The sequence below is a fragment of the Schistocerca nitens genome, chromosome 11 (assembly GCF_023898315.1).
Source record: "Schistocerca nitens isolate TAMUIC-IGC-003100 chromosome 11, iqSchNite1.1, whole genome shotgun sequence".
Lineage (NCBI taxonomy): Eukaryota > Metazoa > Arthropoda > Insecta > Orthoptera > Acrididae > Schistocerca > Schistocerca nitens.
Window position 1 is genome coordinate 177,608,631 of NC_064624.1, and position 13,843 is coordinate 177,622,473.

Sequence of the window (13,843 nt, forward strand, 5' to 3'; positions counted from 1 at the left end):
ATGACTAAGTTCAAAAGTCTGCGTTAGACATGGGCATGAGCATAAGCATATAATGAACAGCAATAAATTTATTTTTTGATCCAGACAGACAGTTCAGTTTAATCATACATACCTTAATTAATGCTTTACAAATTGCATGAATGAAAATTACAAGCAGCAGTCTACAAGACTGCCCATACTTGCAACTCGAACGCTACACCGATCGATACCCTCTGTCTATTTTGATCCACTGCATCATCTAAATGGCAGACATAAGACAGTCACTGAAATCCAGTATGTGTAATACACTGAAGCGCCAAAGAAACTTGTATAGCCATGCGTTTTCAAATACAGAGATACGTAAACATGAAGAATACGGTGCAGCGGTCGGCAACGCCTATATGAGATAACAAGTATCTGGCACAGCTATTAGATCGGTTACTGCTGCCAAAAAGGCAGTTTATCAAGATTTAAGTGAGTTTGAACATGGCGTTATAGTCGGCGCACGAGCAATGGCACACAGAATCTTCGTGGTAGCAATGAAGTGGGGATTCTCCCTTACGACTATTTGTCGAGTGTACCGTGAACACAAGGGATCTGGTAAAACAACAAGTCTGACGGACTTGGGCAGTTGTAACAGCACAATGCAACACCCTACACGTCCAGAATTGCTACAGAGTGGTGCCAGGAACACTCCCGAGTTCAAACACTTCCACTGGCCACCAAACTCCCCAGACATGAACATTATCAAGCATATCGGGGATGCCTTGCAACCTGCTGTTCAGAACAGATCTCTACCCTTTCATACTCTTACGGATCTACGGACAGCCCTGCAGGATTCACTGTGTCAGTTCCCTCCATCACTACTTCAGATATTAGTCGAGTTCATGCCACATCATGTTGCGGCACTTCCAGCCTGAAAAATCTGCCGTCGCTGAACACTGTCTCAATGAAGGGCATAACATGTTGTTTAAAGAGATGCAAATTATTGCTCTGGCTTCTCGTTACTGGGATTGTATGCTCAAGGAATCCATCGAAATATGATTACCTGAGGACATTATTAATAGAGATAAAGGTTTTCCTTTAAGCAAGATATGGAACCCTGTTTTATCTGATATAATAACAAGTCTTGTTTTCGACATGCGACATCTTAGTTTGCGATTTATAACTTTTGCCAGTTTCTACCACTGGCGGTGCTGCAATTCTTCACTTCGTAGGTGGGCAGCTCTTCCGTTTCTCGCACAGGCACAGTGGCCTGGACCCGGGCTATAAATAAGCCGCCATTTCTGATATTCATTCAGGTTCAGCGTGATTGCGTACTCAGCGATCCCACCTGATGATGGCGGCCAGATGGATTGTTGAAATATCGTGTAGTGAAGATGGTCATATGCGGCAGCATAACTGAAGAGCATAAACGTGAATGATTCTTATTCTATTCTGCGTGTTTGCAAATGAGAAGAGAATGAGACAGTTGTGTAGCCTACCCCCGGTGTTATTCATCTGTCCTCTGAACAAGCAAGCAAAGCAAAACAAAGAAAAGTTCACAGAAGAAATGAAAGTTTAGACAGAAGAAACAAAAACTTTGTGGTTTGCCAATTACATTATAATTCTGACAGGCATCTGAAGACATGGAAAAGCTGTTTACTGGAATAGGTAGTATCCTCAAAAAAGGATATAAAATGAGCGTCAACAGAAGTAAAACAATGGTAATGGAATATAGTGTAAATAAATCAGGTAATGTGGTGGTAATTTTGTTATTTGAGCTGCACAATAGCAGCTGATGGTTGAAGCGAAGAATATAAAATTCAGCCTGGCTATAGCAAGGAAAGCATTTCCAGAAAAAGGGAAATTGTCAACACAGAATATAAATTTGTGTTTTGTAAAGTCTTTTCTGAAGGTATTTCCTCGGAGTTTAGCCTTGCACGGTAGTGACAAGTGGACGATAAGCTGTTCAGGGTAGAGCACAATAGCTTTTGAAATGTGGTCCTATAAAAGAATGATGAAGATTAAATACGTAGATTACGTAACCACAAAAAGAAATTTATGACATAACTTGACTAAAAGAAGGGACTGGTTAATAGGACACATGCTGTGGCATCAAGCAGTTATCAATTTGGTACGGGAGGGGAGGGGTCACTGTAAGAGACGAAGGCATGAACGCATATTCACTTACATGTAGGCTGCAGCAGTTGTTCAGATATGCAGGTGCAGCTGCATCTAACCATTCTTCAAACTGAAACAAGTAAAAGCTGATCTTTTTATGAAACGCCTTAGTCTTACTGCAAGCAGGGATTCGATAACAGGCAACAACAGAACATGTTTACTTGCTGCAACCTGTTTCTTTTTTTGGCATTATATTGGGTAACAGTCCTACTAATTTTTACATTTATTGGACTGAATGGATACCATATTAAACTAAATTAGTATCAATTTGAGGTGCCACTGGGCCTACTCAGGGGTGGTGGAAAGGGGGGGGGGGGCTATAGTTATCTGCAAATATACACTGCCCTCCCTTAAGTTTGGAAACACCTAGTAATTGTAGACAATGGAAAGGAAATACAGTATAAAAATGCATTTTGTTGTTTTCCAAATGTTTATTAAGCTCAAATAAGACACAGGAAGACGCAACAATTAAATTTTCGATTCCTCAAAATAGCCAGCCTTTGCTTTCATCAGTGCCCTGCACACACTCGCCATGCACTACGTCAGTTTTTCCAAGGTTTCAGTTGGAATTAATCTCCGTTCTTGCTGCACGACCTCCCACAATTGTGAACCACTCATGATTTCCCGTTTTCGGATCCTCCTGTCCAATTCATCCCAAAGCAGCTCGATTGTGTTACCACCAGGGGATTGGGGCGGCCATTCCACGTTTTTAAATAGATTTAAGTGTCAGGAAGTCGTTTCTGAAAGTATTTGTAAGGAGTGTAGCCATGTATGGAAGTGAAACATTGACGATAAATAGTTTGGACAAGAAGAGAATAGAAGCTTTCGAAATGTGGTGCTACAGAAGAATGCTGAAGATTAGATGGGTAGATCACATAACTAATGAGGAGGTATTGAATAGAATTGGGGAGAAGAGGAGTTTGTGGCACAACTTGACAAGAAGAAGGGACCGGTTGGTAGGACATGTTCTGAGGCATCAAGGGATCACAAATTTAGCATTGGAGGGCAGCGTGGAGGGTAAAACTCATAGAGGGAGACCGAGAGATGAATACACTAAGCAAATTCAGAAGGATGTAGGTTGCAGTAGGTACGGGGAGATGAAGAATCTTGCACAGGATAGAGTAGCGTGGAGAGCTGCATCAAACCAGTCTCAGGACTGAAGACAACATCACCACCACGAACCTCTAGAGAGTTCACATAGTTCTGACACAAGCAAGACATATGTTTCAGGTCGTTGTCTTGCTGCAAGGCAAACCCTTTCCCAATCGGACGCAAACCAGATGCCTTAGCATGTCACTGGAGAATTGCATGATAATCCTTTTGGTTCATTTTTCCATCTATTTTTACCAAATCCCCAACTTTATTCCCTCTTAAAGATCCCCATACCATCACAGAACCCCCCCCCCCCCCCCAATGCTATACAGTGGAAATTATGCAATGAGGATTCAAGCTTTCATGGGGTAAACGGTGTACAAATTGACGGCGTTTACTTCCACATATTTCGAACTTGAGTTCACAAGTGAATAAGACTCTTTCCCAATCCCCCGTTGTCCAATGTTGGTGTGTCTTAGCCCAATGAAGCCTTTTCTTCTTGTTAACAGGGTGCAACAGTGGTTTCCTTGTTGCTACATAACCTCTGAGGTTGTTGTCTGCTAGGTGTCATCTCACTGTTGACTCACTCATCGGTGTATCCCTTGTTGCGTTTAGTTCAGCAGTCAATTCAGGGACAGTTTTTGATCTGCTATGTTTGTCACTACCTGAGTGAGGATGATCTCCATAGGAGCCTGTTTCTTGATGCCAGCGTATGGTTTTGACAACTCCACTGATGGAAATCATCAATTTCTTTGCTATTTGTAAGACACTATTGACTTCTTGGTGCAAAGGGATTACCATTACCCATGATTCATATGGAATCTGGCACTTTGGGGCAATTTTCAGTTACTTTCGTGACGTGTTATACTTTTATGTAAACGCAACTACAAGTGACCAGAAATGTAAACGACGTACCCCTACATAGCCATGATGTCTAATCATGCCACCTGGTGTGTTCAGTAGAACTGCTTGGACAGGTTACATCGGTTTACATAAAATGGAGCAATACTAGTATATTCCAATATGTATGTATATGTACAATAATTAAGTGTACAATTTTGAACGTGTTATTATTAACCATTTGCTATTTTGTATTCTAACCAATAACTCACATAGATCACTTCCATCTTGCTCCGTTGTAATATGCAGCATGGTGTTTCCAAACCTATGGAGGACAGTGTATTACTCCAACACTTTCAATTTTTTTTTTTTTTTAATTATGTAGAAATACAGGTTGCAATGTATTTCAAACACATTTCAACAAAAGAACAAAAGCGGCTATCTGAACCAATAAATATTATTTAACTTAAAATGGGCATCTTATTATTTATTAATACACATTTTTTACCCTGAACTCCAAAACAGTTACCATAAAGTACTTTAACCAACACCAAATTTTACCAATTTGTCAGTGGAGGACCCCAACTCTCCTTTTGTTAAGTGATATTCCATTCCCCCAAACCACCTCCCTGTTAGCCCCACCCTTGACCGACTTGTAGAATCGCCCCTGGGCCTACTTTGTGATTTTCGTAATTTGAGTGCTACCAGCAGGGGCGATTCTATAAGTTAGTCAAGGGGTTGATAATGGCGTGGGGGGATGGAAAATACCACTTAACAAAAGGAGAGTTGGGATCCTTCACTGACAAACTGGTAAAATTTGGTGTTGCTTAAAGTTTTTGGTAACTGTTTTGGAGTTCAAGGTATAAACAAGTCTACGGAATGTGTGCGCCTGGGAAAATAATACGATTTGACCAAGATGTCCGGCAACTTCAAAGTTTGTGTTGAGGGTCAGCAAATTAAGGGTTGGTAGGATACCCGGCATTATAGCCTTCTTGATTATACTCTTACATTAATACACATCCAGTGTATATTAATAAATAATAATATAATAGAGGGAAACATTCCACGTGGGAAAAATATATCTAAAAACAAAGATGATGTGACTTACCAAACGAAAGTGCTGGCAGGTCGATAGACACACAAACATACACACAAAATTCAAGCTTTCGCAACTGTTGCCTCATCAGGAAAGAGGGAAAGACGAAAGGATGTGGGTTTTAAGGGAGAGGGTAAGGAGTCATTCCAATCCCGGGAGCGGAAAGAATAACCTTAGGGGGAAAAAGGACGGATCCTTTCGTCTTTCCTTCTTTCCTGATGAGGCAACAGTTTGTTGCGAAAGCTTGAATTTTGTGTGTATGTTGGTGTTTGTTTGTGTGTCTATCGACCTGCCAGCGCTTTCGTTTGGTAAGTCACATCATCTTTGTTTTTAGATATATAAATAAATAATAAGACACCCATTTTAAGTTTAATGATATTTATTTGTTTCGATAGTAAGCTATTTGCCACTATTATTCTTTTGTTACAATGTATTTGAAATACATTGCAACCTATATTGCTACATAATTATATATATCAAAAAATGATTGAAACTGTCGAAGTAATATATTCGCTGATTTCTGAAGTTATTTTATCCAGTGAAAAATTATACTCCAATGGTGTGGGGGGGGGAGGCTATATACCCCCCCCCCCTTCCCCTTGCCATCACCCCTGGCTACCGGTTGTAACATAATGGTACCGGTACATAAAGAAACTCAAAAAGCTCCATGTTTGGAAATATCTCGATAGATAAAAACATGAGCAGTCTGTTACATCATAAATACTAAAGCGGCCCCAAATATATAGATGTGAGATTGATAGATTGCGCAATAATATTGAGCACTTAAAAAAAAAAAATCAAATGGCTCTGAGCACTATGGGACTCAACTGCTGTGGTCATCAGTCCCCTAGAACTTAGAACTACTTAAACCTAACTAACCTAAGGACATCACACACATCCATGCCCAAGGCAGGATTCGAACCTGCAACCGTAGCAGTCGCACGGTTCCGGACTGCGCGCCTAGAACCGCGAGACCACCGCGGCCGGCCAGAACTTCAAAAACCTTTCAAATATTTCGTCCTCTGTGAGCAGTATTGTACTAGTTCATGGATATCTTTTGTGTTCACTGTTTGTTGTTGTTCTTACGGTGTTGAAAATATGTTCAAAACCAGACGAATGAGGGTTATGACTACCATCGAAATAATTGCCAGCATTGTGGGATGTCAGGCGTACGAGTACAAAATGGAAACGTTACGAATGAATTGTATTATTAGCTGCTCTTAAAACACAAGGAAAGACTACAAAGACCAATGATTTTTTAAAAAGTAAGTACTGCGAAATTATAGATAATGTAAAAATGGATATTTGTGTGGGTCTAAATTACCTATCTGCACATAATAGTTTAGTGACATGTTTCTATAACTATGCATGGAATACTTTTAAGGTGACACTGCACTTGCAAATTTATTCTTCGAAAGAATTGCCACTGGCAATATGGTGTAGCATAACAGATAAACGCTGATTTGGTTGCTACTTTGTTTTTTGATCTTGGGGATTTGAGCACCGGCAGAAATTTAACCTGGGTGAGGGGGGAAGTGTGTGACTCTAAAATATATATTTTTGATGGAAAAGTTGGCCAGTTACGACACAAAACATTATATACCAGAGAACTGATGGTAATCCTCTCTCTATCTGTTACACGAACATTACTTCGACACCGTACTTACAATGTCAGGGTCATTCCATATCAAATCACCCAATAAAAAATAAATTTTACACCCACCTCCTTAGATTTTCATCAAATTTGGCTTAAATGGTTCTAATACCATCCTGACAACACCTGCAAAATTTTTTTTGCTGTATCTCTTATAATTTTTTTTATAAATTTTTAAAGTTTTTATGTTTTGCATTTTACGAACCTTTGGAAATGGTAAATTTAATTTGTATTCAGAACTTTAAAATTGCTTATCTTAAAAACTCTTTTAGATAACATCATGAATTTTTGCAGCAAGTTTATTTATTATACATATTTTAAGATAAAAATGATACTATTAAAATACATTAATATTTTCTATGAAAAAAATATATATATATATGTATTTTTTTTCTTTTTTTTTAACGGATGTTTTGTTTTATAAGAATTGCAATATCTAGAGTCTCAGACCTGATAGAATGCTCAAGTTTGTTTTAATTTACTCTTAAACATATAGGCTACTTGATAAAACAAAAATAATGATGGCTTTTTAACATGTTTATTAATTATAGTAGATTACATTAGAATTGTGTACAAAGATAGTGTTCTTACAACACTTATGTATAACCCAACTGATTGCTTGAAACACTGAATTTTTTGAGTAATTTTGTCTTTTTAATAAACATAAATGCTGATTCAAACTGTTTTTCCACTTCATCCAAGAGCTTTCAGTTCTTTTGATACGGTCTTTTTTGAAGTAATACATTCTTCCAGTGCCGCTTGTTTGAGGTGCGTCTACTACACAGACTATGTGCTCCAAAGGCACTATGCAAGAATCTTCTCTTTCAGGCCAATAAAATGATGCAGCTGGTCCTGAAGGATGTAGAAATAGAATTTCTGCATCTTCTTCATCATTGAATATTGTTTTTACCTGTCCAAAGTACCAGTTACCATCATGATTCGCATGGTTCAACACGAACCCAATCAGAAGAAGAATGGAAAGAAAAGACTAAGGAGGGTTTTACACTATCTGTAGTCCTTCTAATTTCAAGGTTGTTTGTTGGAAGTGGTTTGAAGTTATGAAAACTTCTTGTTCCAGGAATGGTTCGGGTTGCTGAAAAAACGTTTTTCTAGTTTTAACCGTAGCAAATCAGCTTCTTTTTTGTCAATAAAGTGAAAATGAATGTCTTCAATATTTTTTTCACAAAACTTGTACACATTGATTGCTGCCATTATTTGTTCTTCATCTGAAAGCTGTAGACTGGCTTTCCTTAAAATTCTTTTAATAGTTCCTCCTAGGCCATCACAAATTGACTTCCCATGACTTGTTGCAAAAAAAGAGTGTTGGGGGTTCAAATGTCTCTCAAGTGTTCAGTCAAATTTTTAAAACTGTTTCTATTTTTGTACTGCCCAGCACAACCATCTGTAAAGTAGTGAACTGAGACAATGTCAGTATGATGTAATGACAGCCACTTTGTAATTCCTTTTTGTACAGAGTTAACAAAACCAGTGTCATGTTCTTGGTCATCACTAATAAAACAGTGGTTGGAAACAAAAACATTGTTTTCCTCATTTCCTAGGAAAATTCCAACTGGGTGCAGAGTACAACCACCTCTATTCCAGTGGTAACTTTGGATCTCATTTTGTATAACAAAGGAATAATTTTCACTGAAATCCATCACAATAATTGCTGTTTTGGGTGGTGGGTCTTCTTTCAATCTTTTAAAGGCTGCTGATTGGGATTTTGCTATAAACGAGTGTGGGGTGAGCTTTTCCAATGACCTAACCAATAAAGAAATGTAGTCTTCAACACTGATAGACTGTTTGATCATTTCTGCCCTGTCTGTGTTAACCCACTGACTGATTACAATTTCTTCTTCTAAATCATAATCTTCACTTAGTTTTTCAGTTAAGTACTCAGTTAGTGCAGCATTTGCAGGACAGCTGTCGCAATGATGTAGCATGCAGTTTTGGTTTTCCGTGTTGCACACAAGCATCTTAATTAGGTCTTTATAAGATTCTTCAGTTTTCACAGCATCCAATAATAGTTTAACATTCTGGTGGATACTGCATACACATACAGTGTGTGCGCCTGCAGCACCAGCAAGGATACACCATTTAGGTCTCAAGAAACAAAATTTTGAAAATCCTACTTCTACCTCGGGATTATCCCATTTGAAACAATAAGTTACACAAAATGAGTCTTTTTTGCATGTACACATTTTTTTGAACACTTACTTTGTCTTTTGTTCCAGGTAGCACTCTGGAACTTTCGTCCTTTTCATAAAAATCTGTTACAAGTCTTACTGTATTTTCAGAAAGAGTTTTACCTTTTTTTTTGGACCAGGAGTTTCCAAAATACCTTTTCAGATTTTAGCTTTCTAGCTTGTCACACCATGTACTCACTCACATTAAATTCTTTCATCACTTTATTTCGACTCCAAGAATCTGGAGCCAAGGTCAGAATCTGGATTTTTCTAGACCTCCAACAGATGACATCTTCTCTTTCATAAGAGAAATCATTACATCAAAATCCTTTGCTTTCTCAACCACACTTGTATCTTCTTCGTCATCATCAGAACTTGGTGCATCATATTTTAATGCTTTTGAAACCGCCTTTTTTGCAGTCTTTTCAATACTACTAACCTTCCTTTTAAAATAAGACCCTTTACTTTGTTCTGACAAGCCATGAAGCTTTATCGGTGTTAAACCTAAATTATCAAGAGCAATGTTTGTTTGTACGAGGGATTCATTTCTGGATTCCAATGATTCTAATTCAACCATGACTTCATCATCTGTTTCACTTTCATTGACTTCAACTCTTAATTTTTCCTCACAAAAGTTACGGCATGTTGAGCAAAGCTTTTGTCCAGGTTTTATGCTACTATTTTTTGTCAGTAATGTTTAGAAGGATCCAAGCCTACACTTCTCAACGACTTTTGATGGGCTTTTTGTGTTTTTTTTAGTGGGTCTACACATGTTGTTTGATACTTTTCAAAAACATTTAAAAAGTAGTAGCTGTGGTGTGAACATATATTCTTAAATTCACACAGATTAATTCCAGATCGTAAGTGGATCAAATTTTTTTCTTCCTCACTCAATTCAGGTCCCGGTTGTAACTTTTTTGAAGGTGTGTAGGTTGTTTGGAAACAGTCAGATTTTTTAAATAACCCTACACTACAGGTTTGAATATCTGACATACTGATTTCACTTTTGGTCTGATTACTGTTCTGGTTACTTTTATAGGATATTGGAAAAGAATCTCTGTAAACTAAGTAACAGTACTTACTGAAAGTTCGAATAAACTTAATAAAATGCTATCCAAGCACTATTTAACACTGTAATAATTTTTTACTTCAAAACACAGGAATAACAAAACAAAATCCAAGCATACATTGTTACTCCAAGAAGACAAAAACTTATTTTTGGTGTCTAAGTCACTTGGTACTTTTTATTTTTAAAATATAATTAATATTATTTAAAAAATTAGATAGCTATTGAACAGGTTAAAAAGCCAACATAATTTTTCTTTTATCTAATAGCCTATACAATTAAGAGTATTTTAAAACAAATTTGAGCTTTCTATCAGGTCTGAGACTCTTGATATTGCAGTTTTTGTAAAACTAAACAAAAAAAACCACAACAACTACTTGTAATTTTTTTTTTTCATTTGGAAGATTTTAATATATCTTTATGGTAATTTTTTTAACATTTAGATATAATACACAAACTTATTCCAAAATTTCATACTGATATCTTGAGTATTCTTTAAGATACAAATTTTTTTAGTTTGAGGACACGTTTAAGTTACGATTTCCGACTGCTGAAACAACGCCAAATCTAAAAACTTTAAAAATTTATTTAAAAAAAAACTATAAGAGATAGAGCAAAAAAATTTTACAAGTGCTTTCAGGATGATAAAAGAAGTAATTGTACCAAGTTTCATCAAAATCTGACATGGTTGGTGTCAAGGCCTGGGTGACTTGACATGGAATGACCCAACATCAAATGAAAGGTTAAACGACAACTGCTAAAGACATGGTAACGTCCATCAGCCACGCAGTGCCACGTCTGGCTAAACGGGAAGGTTAGCGAAATCACAGGAAAGTGTAAAGGAATTTGATGACGAATGAAAACACTGCATTCCAGATTTCAAAATGGAGGAGAGGGGTGCAAATACATGGGTATGGGGATGTCCAAGTATGTTGATAACCATTTCCAGTAATGTATCAAATGTTCGACCATCACCACAAAAAAAGTTATGATAATCCGCAACAGTCAGAGCCACATTACTGTTGCACAATATTACTGAGCAGTGAAGGGAGACCGTCAATAATATTGCGTAGTACAACTGACCGTTTGGGGGCCACTTAAGCTCTCTTGAACTTTTTCATTTATTTTAACATCGATTAACTGCTGGGGGAAACCGGAGCTAAGGCCGGTATTACAGAAACAAATCAAACACACTGGGTGTAACACGAGGTGTGCCACATGGGTCCGTATCTGGACCCTTGCTTTTCATAATTTATGTAAATGATTTGTCCAATATGATGCCTTGTAAGTCCATACTATATGCAGATGACACCACCTTTCTTACAGCAGATAGGGCCTTGGACATACTCAAGCACAAAAGTGCAGAACAACTCAGAATATCCGGTGTATGGTTCGGAGCAAATGAATTACAAATTAACCACTCTAACACTGTAAACATTCTATTCAGCCTATGTAACAATGACAAATGTAGTTCCTCAGTTAAGCTTCTTGGCATTCATCTGGACCCAAAATTAACCTGGGAAACTCACACCAATTATGTAAGCAAAAAGTTATCCCAAGTCACCTATCTGCTAACTAAGCTCAGGACTTGTGTCACTGCTAAATGCCTACTATGCCTTTTTTCATAGCCGCCTCACATATGCAGTACTGTTATGGGGCAACGCCTCTGGAGCAAAAAGAATTTTTCTTTGGCAGAAAAAGGCCATTAGGTGTATTGCTGGAGTGAGAAACCATGTATCATGTAGAAACTATTCCAAGAGTTAAAAATACTGACACTTACATCACTGTTTATTCTCAGTGGCTTAGTGCACATAAAGGAAAACCAAGAAAGCTATAAACTGCACGAGTCTGTACATAGTCATCACACACGCCAAAGGCAGATGATGGACATCCCAGTTACTAGGCTTAAAAAAACCCAAAAGAGTTACACATACACAGGGATACAATTATTTAACATGCTACCACCTCAGCACACAGTGTATCACTGAATGTCTTCAAAAATATTACAAAAAGGTGGCTTGGACAAAAAGCATTCTATACAATAGAAGAATTTAAAGTATGTAATAAAAATGATCTAATCTGTTAAAACTGCTGTATGACATGACCACCATATTACATGAGCACTTCTGAAAATGTTATCGTTTCATGCGGTTGTGCTTTATTTACATAATGTATTTTTACTCAATAGTTAACTGCTGTATGACATGACCACCCTATTACATAAGTTCTTCTGAAAATGTTATTGTACCATGCTGTTGTGCTTTATTTACATAATGCATTTTCCCCAATTTATTTACATGATGCATTTTCCCCAATGGTTAACATGTATTAAGCCTGTCTCATTTATATTTGTTAAAATTATTTTTTCTTAGCATGTGTATTGTGTTACACATACAGTATCTCCTTTTGTCATTCTGCACGACATTTATGTTTAATGACTACTAAACATGTGCAGTATAAAACATATTTACTCATTCAGAATGTTAAAAATGTATGACTTATTTTGTAATTATATAATGTATGTAAAATGACGACATCAATTGCATGAAAAATGCTTAAAGATGGATCAATAATTCAATTACATTATCAAATTCCTATCCCAAAGATTTGATCCAAGATATGATGAAATATTCGTCAAATGTATTTGACAAAGATCTTCGACGTGGCGCTATTAAGGGGTATTACACTATCATATTTTTGGTCAAAGTTCAAGATTAACCGCAGCAGTTGCATGTACCACAATTGCACTCTGTGCTCATTTGGAAGAGAAAGGGGGAACGTACCTGTGTGAAGCCGTGGATTTTACGACGACACAATAAAAGCATTCAACAAAACTTGTTACGTGAGCTTGTAGCGGCGGACGTCAACTCGTACATAATTACTTAAGAATGGATGACCATACATTTCAGTATTTGATCAGTGAAGTGTATCCTCATATCACAGAACACAAAGAAATTTCATAGTCTAATAAATCATTTCTTGAATCATCCTATGGCGTTACTCCTTACTAATACACGGCACAAACTTTTTGTACGTCTTATTAACAGACGAATGATATTACGTTTTCTTCCAATTTTCTCAACAAAATGGCGTGACTTCGATACAAGACTACACTGCTTGCTGTGCAGTACTGTTAATGACCACAGATAAGATCTGGCAGAAAAAATTGTCGCAGTACAGCCACGGCTTTGAAAATAGGTTAACATTTTTAATACGAAATTCGAAACTAATTTTAACGCATAATGGTCGAAACAAGACTCGTTCTTTTTCACATTCGAACTTATGGCGAAAGAAAAAATAACTTAAAGACATAAATTCAAAACATGCACAATTATGACGTGTTTACCTTTCCAAAACGTTGAGGAATAACGTGTAAGTATTACTGTAAGAAATACCGAAAACAGTCAACAACTTCTCCTCAATTCCAACCACTAACAATAAACTGCAACGCAGAAAGGAAGTGGCTGAATAGTACCACGCCCACAGCATTGCCAACAGCTGCGAGTATGAGGACACCAACTGTACTCTTCCATGTGTTCAGAAGAAATTATTAGTATGTTGAATATCATTAATCACGAAGCTGCTGCATGATCTGTATAGAAAATTAGTTTCCAAGGGATATGATCAGCAAAAGTAGAGAGAAGACCGCACGGGAACGCAGTGATCATTATATTGAATACGGGGTGGCGAAGATCGATCTTGCAAAGGGTGAAGTTCAAATCCACCATTTTTTACATTTACGGTGGAGAAGTCCTTCATAGGTTTAG

The 13,843-nt window shown here is 37.3% G+C and overlaps 1 protein-coding gene across 1 annotated transcript in view; it reads right to left on the reverse strand.

Annotated features, from left to right (window-relative positions):
• LOC126213007 (uncharacterized) overlaps window positions 1-13,550 on the reverse strand; it is a 38,787-nt gene extending 25,237 nt beyond the window's left edge. The window contains exon 1 of the mRNA XM_049940561.1: window positions 13,423-13,550. The gene's annotated coding sequence lies outside the window, so the exon portion shown is untranslated. The remainder of the gene's footprint in view (window positions 1-13,422) is intronic.
• Between the last annotated feature and the right edge of the window lie 293 nt (window positions 13,551-13,843).